We start from the raw sequence: 14,220 nt of genomic DNA, 5'->3' as shown, positions 1-14,220 counted from the left end.
AAGCTACTCATGAAGGTGTTCACCAATGATAAATAACAATAAGACTGAGCATTGTTGAATGAAACATAATTTTGTCATGTGCATGATACTGCATATATTTTGTTTCTAAAAACCCTGACAAAATCTTGACAGAAATATGCAGTTGATGTACGTAAAGGCATTTTAAAATTCAATGAAGTGGATAAGAACTGAACCAAAACATACGGAATGAAAGATATGTTTATAACATGGATGTATCAAACAATTGCAAATGGTATTCAAATATTCATTCAGGATAATTTTGAAATAATAAAACCACTTTGAGGAATATTTACTGGAAATTGTTCTCCTTTTGCAAAATATTCATTTGAAGGCAGAACATAACTACTTTTTGATTTCCTGGTTAGGGTTTGGGATTTAATTTGAACTTTAGCAGACATACTAACCTGAGACAGAGTAGTGAATTCTGTGAACTGATTCATAGTCTGAGTTCTGTGTTACCAAAGAATCTGACCAAAGGAACACTGTTATTTCTCTATGACTACAATGAGATTTCTTAAGGATTGTCATTTCTGCTTTAGAGTGCAGATGTTTATATTGAACAACAAATGTTGATCCTTAATATTGGCTCATTCTAAAAAAAATTTCTTACTACTCTTCTATATTTTATAATCATAAAATCTTTATCATCATCATCATCAACTCAACATACGAATACATACAATATAATTGTTCCATAGTTATGTAACATCATTTGACAATTCATGAGGAAAGAAAATATTTAGTTATTGACTAAAAGTAAAAGGCAAAATGTAAGCCTATTTAAAAAACATAGGAACAATATTGCTTAAATATCATATTCCATACTGAGAAAGTAAACCTTCCTTTTTCTGAAAGGTTTTCTTCACAGTCAAGAGGAACATAATGAAGTGAAATATACATACACATAAAAGAACACATTAGGGAAAGAAATTAATGCAAATAGAGAAAACTTAGTGAAATTAATTAAAAAGAGCAGTGCTATTATTGTCATGTTTTATCTTTTTTCCCAACCATTCATCTGATTGTTGCTTTTTTATCACAATTCATAATCCTGCCCACAAGCAGGAGTTTATTAGACATGATGAGTTTATTAGCGCATTAGATGAGCTGTCTACTGAGTTCTTTGCGAAACTTCTTGCCTTAACCTGATTTGTGAGTGCAGATTTTCTTGAGAGGAAGCTCTGTATTCTTAATAAGGAATATTCTGTGACATTCCATGCATCCAAGATGAGGGTTTACAGCTGTGATTTATATTGTATTTAAAATATGTACCCAGATCCCATTAAGAGTTTTATCATAATTTGGATAAATAAAATCAGTATTTCTAATTATTCCATGGCTACACAATCAACCTGATGCATGGAAATATTAAGCAGTTATGGAAATGAAATACATATCTGTTAGAAATATTTAATATTGGTTTAATGTCTAACATTAGCATTATAGTGAGGTAGTTTAATTTTTAACCTCACAAAAATTCTCAGTCCTATACTTGAGTCAAGAACATAGAAGAAGTAATACAGCAGTAGCCATGGAAGTTGTTTAAAAATATTCCATGCAGTCAATATGACATTTATTTCTGAGTTTCTGATGTTTTAAGAAATCTTGTTAAAATTTTTTCCTTTCCTCATTTTAGGATCCACTCCTGGAGAATAAGAAAAGATTTAGTTTACTCAGTTTGTTTTTAAATTGAAAAATATCTACTCTTTCCTTTATGTGAGCAAATCAAAATTAGCAAACTATTTTAACTTTGATGTCCTTAAATTCATTTCATGTGCAAAAGAGTTGTCCAAGAAATCCTGATTTGAGATCTGCATTAACTCTATGGAGATCTGGATAGAAGTTAGTTTCAATCCCATGTGCTATGAGCAAAAAGAGACTGGTAGCCTAAAAGATTTTCAGTATTCTGGGCACAGCAAAAAAGCCATTTGGGCTAAATAAACAGATGTAGAAAATTGTTTACATTACAATGAAAGTTTTGTCTCGGATGACTCACAAGATATGGTGCTTTTGTTTGTATGGTAAAAACCAAAATGAAATTCCAGCCTGAGAGCTCTTCAAAGCTCTTTCATAGAAGTATTGGGGTCTACCTGGAAGCTCATTAGAGCTCCAGTAGTATCCCTAACACAAACTTGTACAGTGATCAGTTAAAGAATAATAAATACCTTAATAACAAAAATTTACTTTCCCTGTGTGATTTCATAAAAACTTTTTCAGTGCTTTGATAGCAGGTGTATTGTTCAGCTAAAGATATCCTTATTTCCTTTATCACCAGTGTGTTTTAAAGACTCAAAACCATCTCTTCCACTGCTTTTGCTGATAATTGGTCAGAAATTATTCCTCTCACAGATACGAGGAACAAACAGATTTTTCTGGGAACTTATGAACAGTTCCAGAATTTCTCATAATGGGAATACAGGTCAGTTGTAAATTACTGGTTTTTAAAAGTCAGTTTGTCCTTGAAAGAATTTGACTTTTCACCTCAGTTTGTTGAAGCTGCTTTTGCTGAGCATCCTCCATTTGGCTGAGACTGTCTGTTATATTTCTTTGCCACCCACCATCAGTCAATAACTACCATTTCTACTGTTGCTTCTACCTACTCTGAAGCTTCCATTTTCAGATAAAATAGGCAAGGACTTAATATCTTTATGCCAATAGTTCTATTCGCAGTCTTGTCCAACCATTCAGTCCTGATTGTCATTCCTGAAAGTGTTAGTTTTTCTGCTCTGTACAGCTTATCCTCCTGTCTTTGGTGCCTTATTGACACCTTCACTGTATGAAGCAACATTTTCTTTAACACAGTAATTGGTGCAAAAGGAGGTATCTAATTTCTCTAACCATTCTGTGTAATTTTGGAGTATGATCACAGGAGCTATTTCCCTTTCCTTGCTTTATGACTTCTAAAAGCAAATACCTAGAGAACACCAGAAAAGCATTTTCAAAGATTACAGTGATTTTCCTCTAAGTAAAAATCTTGATTATTGTTAGATTGTGTAAAACACATGCTTTTTTTGAGACTCAGCAAGTTAAGAGAAAGAGCCAATAAAAGAGTCCTTAAAACTCCATACCTGTACTGGTGCCAAACCTTAACATCTGTCTTTGTGGAGTGCTGATGGACCTCTTAGGTGGGAAGTTGGAAATTTATGTCTCAATTTTTACGAATTCAATGTCTCAGTTTTCTGGAATCCTATTAGCTTTCCCCCTGACAAAACAACAAACCGGTACAGTTTAGTGCTTTATTTCCTATTCAGGGAAATTATTCATGACATCAAATATTCAATAGTCAGTTTTCAGGATGATGAATTGTTGTCTCCGTTCATGTATGGTTCAGCACTCTTCAATAAGGTTTTGAAGTAAATAAATGCCAACTCTTAATTCCTGAATTAACACAATTCATAGAGGAACTGGAAGGTGGGAGCTGGAAGGAGAGCTGTGTTTAAAACTAAATAAAGGTAGACCAATGAGCAATTAAAGTGAGAAAAAGTGCATTTGTTACTTCTTATTCGGTTGACTTCCATTAATGTATACAACTTCATCACACAGTAGCACGCTGGGCATATTGGCATTTTTATCTGGTGCATTTTAAAAAAGTAATGAGCTCTCAGCCTTTCTCAGTTTGTGTTTCAAATGACAGAAACTGTGGTTTATGACAGCTTGGAAAATATGTAAATGATCCGGTTATTTCCCTGGCCATATGACATAATGGATTTAGGGTGATAGCTTCCTGAGAGGTTGGGGCAAATAAACTGTGCAGTATTAATTGAATTTTTATAAGTATTTTGCAACAACATGTTTGAATTAAAAGAAAATACTTGGCACATGTACAGAAAGTTTTATGTCTTCCTAGTTTCTTAGGACATTTTCTCTTGCCTCGACAGCTGTATTGAAGCTTCTATCATATTCTCTTAAACATAAACGCTTAGAACTTGCATGCGAGTACCTAGAATTATCTAGGTAGAAAAAATCTGGTTTTTTTATTTATTTCTCCCAAAGTCATGAATAATACTAAAATCACAAGTGATTCTTCTAAGCAAAGTTTTCACAGTTTCTTTCTTTATTCTTTATATCACTTTATATTCTTTATATCACTTTCATTTTCTTTGCAGCAAAATTTGTATCATAACTGTATGAAAATCTAAAAGAAAAAACTGGCATTTACTGTAATGAGACAATTTAATAGGAAACAATGGTCTATGAGTAGTTAAAATATAGACATATAATAAATGTAAGTATAAAGAACTTGAGCTTCAATTAAAAAAATTTAAAAATTAATTACAGGAGTTAGTCTTAAAGATGGTGCAAGTAAAAATAAGTACTGTTCTGTGAAAACAACTTTCTCTTTAATCTTCACCTGACCCTCTCAAGATATGGTAATTTACTGTAATTAATTATATTTTCAGATAATTTTCTGTAAACTACTGACATGACATAATGTACTATGCGATTGTTAATTTCTCTATGACTTTACAGAGACAATTTGTACAGCCAGCTTTAACCATGCACACTTAGTAATTTAACTTTTTATTAGAATGGAACTGTTTAATTAGAGAACCAATACCTAACACTCTGATATCAAAGAAATGAAATGTCATCCTTTGGTGAAACTGAACTGCAGGTTTCAGAACACAGAACAAGTGTGTATAACTATAATTGGATGCTGCTGCATCTCTTGTTTCAAGATATTAATACATGCTTTGGGGTATGATGGACTTTCCTTCTATTAATGTCTCTGCATGCAATAGTTTGGAAAGGAAATTAGTGCACACTCATTAGTTTTGAACTCTCCCCAGTTTTATACTTACTCTCTGGGAAATTTCTTCACTCTACCTCTGATCACTACTACAAAGCTGTAATAATGAAATTTTTTCAGATTACTGAATTGCCTTTTAGAGATTTATGGTGGCTGAGTAGGATTGAATCCTACATCTATCAGCCTGGAGTCAGTAGCTAATGAATGGATTTTGCTTATTGCCTATTCCCAAGATAGTTAGGGATAAAAATGACAGAATAAACATAAAACCTCATTTGAAATGTAGAAAGAAATTAAAAGTGAATGATTATTAGGAATGACACAAAAAATGTGTAGGGTAAATGAAGAACAAGAAAATAACTAAGATTTCTATTTTTAGGGGAGAGGAAACAAGTAGCATTTTTTAACAATTAAGATGAGAAATGTACTTTGGACCCCCAAAACAAAGAAAAAAAGTAATCACTCCAAAGGAAAGGAAAGCTCCTCAGAAAGTTTATTTTAAACTCTCTTTCTTTCATAGGAATTATCTCTTATACTTTGTGTACTCTCCTGTAGGGGGATACAATATAAGAAAATAAAGGTAGTATAGAAAGTAATCTTACCCCCTCGCAGTCAGTTGGCGGCTGTGAGGACAAGGAAGAGTCAGTGCTTAGAGGAGATGCCTACAAGAAACATCAAGGAGGTATGAAACTCTGGCAATGTGGTACTTTGCAGTGTAGTGACAATAGAACTTCTGCAATACAATGACAATAGTCTCCCTGTCTCAGTATGCATAGAAATGCTGGCAAATACCTTGACTTATGCCTTTGGCAAGATTTAGTGAAACTTAAAACTTTGGTGGTTTTTGACAGTGTGGTTGCTGGCAGGGGACATGGTATTCAAGTAAAGAGGTGGAAACTGAGGAGTTCAGAGTTGGGATTGATAGTTGAAAATAATGACTCTAGCTTTTAGGGTTTTAAGGTAGAGCTCATTAATGAGAGCTTTCACATTTCAGATGCATTTGCATACTCCAAAGCAGAGTCAGAATATGGACTTATCCAGGGAACAAAAGCTCAAAACATTTGGGAATTCAGCAGGTACAGTTCCTTGTAGCAATCTGTGTGACCACCATGAGGGAGCAATGGACAAATATCAAAAAATGGGTGGAAAAGCATGATGATATTTTCTAGGAAAAAACAAACATGTTGAGTATATGCATTGAGAACATAAGAAAACAAGATGCAAAAATGCGTTATAGAAGCTAGAAATTTTGCAACACTAAAGGGCTCAGAGGTGCAAAAATTTAAATTCAGAGTTTAAAACAGTGCAGAGCATCAAATTAGGGCAATATTGAAGTGCCAAAATAGCAGGCTAGCTTTAAAGCTTTTGACAGATATGTGAAAAAAAATGAAGAAGTTAAAAGCTGTGTAGAAAGAGTAGGGAGTAGTTTTTCTTCTGTATCAGGTATTTCATAATAATATCCATAGGCATTTTAGGGATACATGGAAAAGGGTGCTTCAGATTGTGTTATAGGAAATATAAAATGCCCAGCTCAGTTTGTGTCATGTACAGTGTTTCTGTGGTTGTCTGTATTCTGATGACCTATTACCAGCGCTGAAGTGCCAATCCCACCTAATGACAAACATCAGGTCTTTGCAGAACCTCTGTCTGCCTGGTAGTTTGGGCATCACAATGTGTGGTTTTCGTTACTATCATATTCATATGTCTATATGCCACATATTTATGTACCTGCTTTGTGGCAAAATACATGCCTCATTGAAATAGTTTCTGACAGCAAAAACTTTGGTTTTTAAGGAATTGATTTGCCTATTTGCCACTGGAAATGGTTATGCACTTTGAGTAAAAAGAAGCAAAGATAAAAAGATAGATATTCAGGAATATTAGGAAACAGAAGAAACCAAGAAAATAGGAAGATAGGAGAGGGAGTTCAACAGTTATGCTTTCACAAACTGAGCTATCTGTAAATAGAATGCTAGCTCAATAGTAAATTTTTTTTTCTTCTGGCTTTAAATAAGAAGAAAATGAAAAGGTCAGAAAGGTCAATATAGAAACAGCTACAATAGGCCCTCAGCAGTAGAGGCTCATTCAAAGGATCTAAACCAAAAGGTATAAAGGACTGGATGTATTACAGAATGAAGTTAAGCCACTTTAAAATAAAGGAAAGAGAAGCAAAGGCAGAGAATGACAGGAAGATTGCAACAGAGGTTAAGATAAATTATAAGAAATGTTTCAAGTAAATAGAGAACAAAAGGTCAGCAAAGGAGACGACAGGAACTCTAACAGATAAGAATAATTTATTGACATAAGGGTTGACAATGCTGGGAAGAAATAGATGAATCCTCTTTGCAGTGTTCACTGAGAAGGCCAGGGAGCAGAAACTGGCAGAGATAATAGATGTGCTTCCACCTGTCTCCCACTGGGAAAGAAGGAATGCAGACAGAAATCAGGATCCCTTCAGAACAGGTCACCAAATTACAGCTCTCACCTCCCTGGCCACTATCTCTCCAGCATTTGTGCAAGGCTTTTCTTTGTATCACCTGCCATGTAATAAACTCCCCCAAAGTTTTTCTTATCTCTTTGTTGGCACAAGTCAGCTCTGACACACACTACAAATTTGCCACAGAGGCTCAAATCCCTTAAATTTGTAGCTGCAGTAGCTGTCTCCATCTGCCTGCGTTTTACTTGTGACTTACAAAATAGTGACTCCTTTCGCGAATTACAATCTGTCCTCATAGTAGCCATGTTCTGCTTTCAATGAATTTGGCAGAGCGCCTTGAAAGACACTGTTTGAAGGAAAGATGCCACCCAGAAAAAATGTTAAACTGACCAGGATTACAGACTAGATGAGGGCTGTTATTTAGAGCTGTTGTTTAGAGGGAAGAATGAAGAATTACCAACCCCTGAAGTCAATGGTGATGATATGTGGTTTATTTCAGTACATGTGTAAAGAATTGCATGTGATGGATTTCAACTTTAAAAGATGTAAAGAAGATATCTACATTTCTTTGTTGCTTCTGGCATCAGAAGATCAGTATTTTAAATGTTTACAAAGCTCTCATGGCAACCTTGGCCAAGCCATAAAATGACATTGAAATAGGTGCAATATAGTTGCATTAAATGATATCTCTTTCTTACTAAAGATTCCTGGGCATATTGTATTCTATTAAAAAAATTATAAACTAATGGTTAAAACATCAGGCAAATTTATTACCAGGTCAAGAAAACTTAGAGCAGAATTTCAATATTTTGATATAAGTAAATATGGTAGGCCTATTTCAAGACTCAGAATCATATTAATCTAAATACAGTGCATTCAGTATGGCAAGAAGTCACTTGCAATTTTTTTCTAGTAAATGTGAAATGAAATTTGTCCTGATATTTAGGATCTTTTACTATAATATTTGAGCTAAATATTTTTTTAAAAGACAGTGTATATAATTTACATTAAAAAATGTTTCTTTTTCTCTTACTTTAATGGTTCTGATAAGTCAAATAATTTTCAAATTGAAGAGCTACAAATTATTACCTAAGTTAACATTAGGAATTTATTTTTCAATAAATAACAAAAAATAACTCTAGTGAAGAAAGGATGCATAAGCTATTCAAGTATTTCAACACTTGATATGCTCAATTTTACAGTAAATATGTAAAAATTTCTTTTCCCTGTTTTGTTAGTTTCTAACCTGTGTTTAACTAAACCATATATGTTGCCTGTTAGATTGCAGAAGTATTTCATTTGATTTCCAAGTAAATTTTAACTTTACTGTAAATTAACTCTCAGACTTTTTGTTGAAAGTTCTGTCTTCTGAACTTTTCTGTTGTCTATTGTACGGAATTACTGAAAACCCATTATAATTACATAAAAACTGAAATGTAATACTGATATAGCTGACAAATCTAAGGTATATTAAAAAAAACAGTCCCTCTAAACTTAAATTATAAAAACATTTTAAAAAAGAATCAGATGCAGGCATATCAACACAATTATTTTGTTGCTTTTTTTTTCTTATTTAGATACCTCCATCAAAAGTGAACCTTGCAGTTATCTTCAGCATAATCAAGAATTCTAGAAGCTCTGTCTATAGTTTGGAATTTGCGTGGTGCCTTATAAATGGGAAATTATACAAGTTTAAGTATCAGTGATCCTGGATTTAGCCTTCCAAAGATAGTCCTTGTTGTCTTCAAAGCGATTATGTTTGTAGATTTAGGGCATTCCGAAATTATGTTTACATCTTAACTTGAGTCAGCCTCTCAGAATGAAGAAACACTTGGAGAGATTGCTTTCAAAAATTAAAATAAAAACATACAGAGTCTCAGAAAAAAAAAAAAAGTCTGTGGAAATATTTTCCAATTTATACTTAATACATGACTAGTGGGCATCAAGGAAAGAAATGACTGCTGGGCATGACTTTATACTAAAAGCCTGTGATTCAATAGGGTTGTGGTTGTCTTCTGTGCTGTGCTTAATCATGCAGCCCTGATGCTTTAGGGAATGACAGAAGAGATTGCAGCCCACCAGAAGGAGGGGTTTTAGTAGATTTTGTACTGAATTCCAGTCAAAGGCAGTCAAGCCATCTCAAAATGCATACTTTGACCTGGGATGCACCACCATCTCTTTTAGACACATGACACAACACCTTTTCCCACTTTTGTACCAGATCTTAGCTGAAGGGCCTGCTGTGATTTTAGGATCTCCATTGGAGGAAGATTGTGGACAAAAAGAAAGCTCAGTACAGAGAAGTAAAATTCATCTGATTTTTTTTTTTTTTTTTTTTTTTTTTTGTAAAGGAAACATATGGGTTGAGGCTTTTTAGTCTTGAGACAATAAAAATATGGCAAGATCACAGCCACAGCAAGGGGAAATTTTTTTAAATGCTGTTTAAGCCACAAAAGGGCTCTGATACTTCTAAGTGACCATAAAGGAAGCCGGGACTCAGCTCCCTGCACACTTGGAAACTGGGGAAGTTGCATTAAGGGTAGATACTGCTGAGGACCATGGGAGTGGGAGCAAGAGCTTCACTGGGAAAACCAAGAAGCCACAAGCAAAATTTTTCATACTCTAAAGCCCTGCAAAGTTTGTAGAAGCCTATTAAATATTGCAAGGAAATAAGCCGTTCTCCAAATCCAGTATGAATAAGATACAAAAATGAGGTAACGTTGTCGAAGATGTTCAGACTGAACATAAACAGATAGCATTATTTATGTGTACACTAGCAGATGTCCAGCTAGACAGTAACAAATGTTTTCGAAGCAGAAGAATGTACTGCTTAGTAGGGATCATGGAATTTTTTTCCAAGAAAATTTTAACAATTATAATTCAGAGAAAACTGTGTTTTGAATAGTGTGGAATTAATAATTGACGTTCCTCTGGGACAGGGAGATAGATTTAATGGCTTATTTTGATTAGAATAGATATTCTATTGTATATACCCCAGGAATCATTCTATTGCTGCAAAGTAAGTGGCAAGAATTGATCTACTGTTCTTTCAAAGTATTCTTAATTAAACATATCACTGTATGCTCAAGAAATGACAAGCTTTTTATGAAATACTGATATATACTTTTTGTGTTTAGTTACTTTCACAGTGCTCAAATTTTTAAATTGGGATAGATAATGCTTTGTAAAGCAAACCACCTATGGTAAGAGTTTTTAAAAACATACATCCCAACGGTAAATACCATTGGTATTACAATTGGTATTGTGGGGGAACAGTGATGATATCTTATCAATCCATAATCATAGAATCAGCCCAAAAAATCGTGTTTGATTACTCATTCTGCTCATTTTAAAGCAGGCAGTTTATATATATTTGTTAACACAAACATTATCACCCCTGTATTTTACTAATGCTTTATTTGTGTATTCACATGTACACAAACCTTTTGAAGCAAATTGTAATACATTGGAAGTATGGTTTCATAAGCCACATTATGTGGTTTCATAAGCCCATTCTTTCATTAGCATGCTTAGTTTGTAAGCACAACCAACAGAGTTCTGCAATCATATTAATTGTATGACCAGATAAAACATTGGTGCTGCAGTTGTTCAATAGACATGCACAGGCCATGTCCTTCTGATGTAAATTTGAGGTACTGTTGCACAAATTGCACACCTGCTTCTCTTAATAGTCTACCCAAATTTTAACCACAGAAAATCCAAATTTGTGTTCAAGTAAAAGAAACACAGACTTGGATGTTACGGAACTGTTTTGGCTAAGCTATCTCTCAGGAGACCAGAAGTCTGCTGTGGTGAAAAGATTTGCTGTTACTCAATTTCTCCCATCCACTTACTGTGTGTAGGCACTTTGTCTCTACCAGGATGGAGGCACTGACCTCAGTGCACTTGGGTGCCTGAATCTCCTTTCCACCAGCATAGTTCAGGGGCAAGGGAAGTTCTGGGAAGGGAAAGGGAAAAAGAAATAAGAAATAAAGGGAAAAAAAAAAAAGAAAAAAAAAAGAAAAAGAAAGAAAAAAAGGAAAATGAGTTGCAAGTCTAAGAGATTGGAAAGAATAGGAGACAATATAGCAAATGAGGTTTCTGACCTGAATGTGCCAGCTCAGGCATGAATTTTCTACTTAAAAGAAGACCTTGAAGTATCAGGTTTCACACATCACTTAGCAATTTTCCTGCTCTTTCTCAGTAATTATAATATAACTATTACTCTAGTCTTTCCATCCAATGATTGCAAGCACTGCCCATATATGAGCAAACAAATGTTCATCTATGCTGAAAAGAATATGAAAAAATATCCCTATTTCACAGATGGGGAAATGGGAAAAATTAAAATACCTCTTAGGATTTTCCATGAAGTTTGTGGCAGAATTGCAAGGGAATCTGATTTTTCCAGTCTTTTGACTTGTGCAGTATTTCCTGGCAAAATTTTTGGCACACTGAGTGAGAAATATTGTCATCATATAAATGGATGGAAATTTCCAAGGAACAAGTTGTTTCTGTCACTATTACATAGGGGTGAATAATTACACAAAATACACAGCCTCTACACAATTATAGTCTAATTTTTCTTGATTTTTTTTGCTTTACCCTATCATTACTACTCAAATACATTTCTAGACCTAAAACACCAATTCTAATATACAGAGTAAAAAGGGTGAATAAACATGATGAAAACCCTTGCTGCTATGTTGCTGTGCTCTGACAGATATTTAACCTGAGGGGAAAAATTTAAATGGCAAACTAAAAAATTTTCCCCAGTTTGAGTAAATCATATAGAGAGGAAATAATGCTTCTTGAAGACATACTCTTGCAAGGCAATATTCATAAATGGAGAAATCCCAGGGGAGAATTTTTCCTCAACGTTTCCAGGGATGGAGGCCTGACAGCTTCTGAATGTTCCTCCCCAGAAAATCAAAACCTTCATCTATTTCTGGGCCTTTTGCATTACACAAGCAAACTCCATGGGTTTCAATGGAGACTTCATTGCTGTTGTCATTATGCTGTGACACTGACGCAGTTGAAAGTTTCTCTCCAGAAGCTGAGGAGGATAAATTGAGCTGATAGGATGACTATGTGTGCACCTGGCAAGTGAATTGTTTATTTTTTTACTGTACAATGCTTGATCCCACAGGCAAGCAAAGTTGTCTGTAGATATAAATGTATTCATTTTCACTCCTATTTAGACTCCTATTTAGAAGAAATTAACTACTGTAGTAGTTATTTATTGCTGCTAATGAAATCTCAAGTTGGAAGTTGTCTTTTAGCATTCCAAAAACCAGCAAGCGTTGCAGAAAAAAAAAATATTTTGACCAATGATTGCTTGTACAGCCATCTTCTGTTATCTGAGTACAGTCCTTACAGAAGGTCTGCCCCAAAATTGTGAGTGTACTCATCCCACATGAATGTTTAAAACCAGCAAATAAACATTGCCAGATGTGTCTGAACCTGCATTGTCAGTATGTGTAAAGCACTACTGTAACATTTGCTCCACAAGGGACTTAGCAGAGTTACTACCCTAGTAGCAAAATAAGTAGAAAGCAAACAGCAATTTGATTTTTTGTAGGCGTAATGCTTGATAGAAGGTTTATTTTTGAAGTAGAACCACTATGCTTAATTACGCTTTTGCTTTCAAAATTAAATTCACATAGAAGTTTGTATTGGAGTATGTTTGAAATGTTTTAGCCTTCCGTTTAGGAAAAGCATTAATAAACTCTTCTACCTTCTTCCCCATTTCCAAAAACACATAGCACCTTGCCTTTGAGATCATGGCTTTAGTATCAATTAGCACGGAAATCAACCCATAGGTGCAAAAGTTACTGGGTAGAAAGGATGGTTTGAAGATGAGCATCTGCAAGCAGAATGACCATGAGTGTCCTATTTCCATAGCTAAGTGGTCTGAAAGTTGCTTAAATTTCCAAACAGCCTATTTGTTGTAGAGGCGTACTTGGGAGAAATGTTGATTTTTTTTTTTTTCTTTACTACACACTCCTGCCAAGACATAACTACTATTGACAGCAATGTAGAAGCAGATCTAAGGATACATTGGGTTAGATGTTAGATCAGTATTGGATAGAACAATGCAGAACTTAGGTATTTGCTGCAACACAGATCTTCAAAATTACATAGGGGTTTAAATACCTAGAAAAATGATAGGAAATTTCAAAGGTCGTACATATTGCTTGAATTAGGACCTGAATCCCTGCGGTTTTCTTCCCATTTATGCATACATGCCATGGTAAATCCAGAAGAGTTTACTAGTAGCAAAACATTTGAGTTTTACACAAATAGACAGTATTTTTTTTTCTGAAGTCACAATTAATGCTTTCTTTTTTAATGGCCTTTTGTCAGAACTCATGAGCCACCATCATTCAACTCTCTACCACAGAGTGATGGATGCAGCTGGTTGGGCTCCATCACCTGGAAATTCATGGGCTGAATGTAATAAAAACCAGCTTTCTCAAGCATTTCTACAAGATTTGGGTCTCCTTTGTGTCACACTTTCTGAAATAGTTGATTTTTATTTTAAGATTGCTTACAGGCTAAGGGCACAGGAACAATTTATTTAACCGGCTCATCTTTACATGTTACATTTGCAAATAAATTGCTCACTATTTAAATTAGCAAACTCCACTTTCTTTTTGGAGTCATGGTCAATATACACATGCAGAGCAACATTAATTGTCTCTGCATTGTGTTGGGAGTGTAGTCTATCTTTAACTGCATATGTGTATCAGATTTACAATGTGTGATAAAACAAAAGGAGCCTCTAAATCATACATCTTTGAAAATCATAAAAAATCCAAAAGCTAGGATTGGGAGCCTGTGATCCCTGTGCAATGCCTGGAGAGAGTTGCATGCCTGAGAAGACCTTTGTGATCCTCTGAGGGAGGACACTCCTAGCAACAAGGCAAAGGGGAAACGTTAAGCCTGGGGTATTTCTGAAACTCCATCTTCTCTGGAAAGGAGATAATAGAAGTAAGGCTGCAAATGAATT

The sequence above is a fragment of the Melozone crissalis genome, unplaced genomic scaffold, assembly GCF_028551555.1.
Source record: "Melozone crissalis strain CALT ecotype California unplaced genomic scaffold, PUWL_Pcris_2 ptg000013l_1, whole genome shotgun sequence".
Taxonomy (NCBI): domain Eukaryota; kingdom Metazoa; phylum Chordata; class Aves; order Passeriformes; family Passerellidae; genus Melozone; species Melozone crissalis.
Note: the sequence above shows the minus strand (reverse complement) of the source record.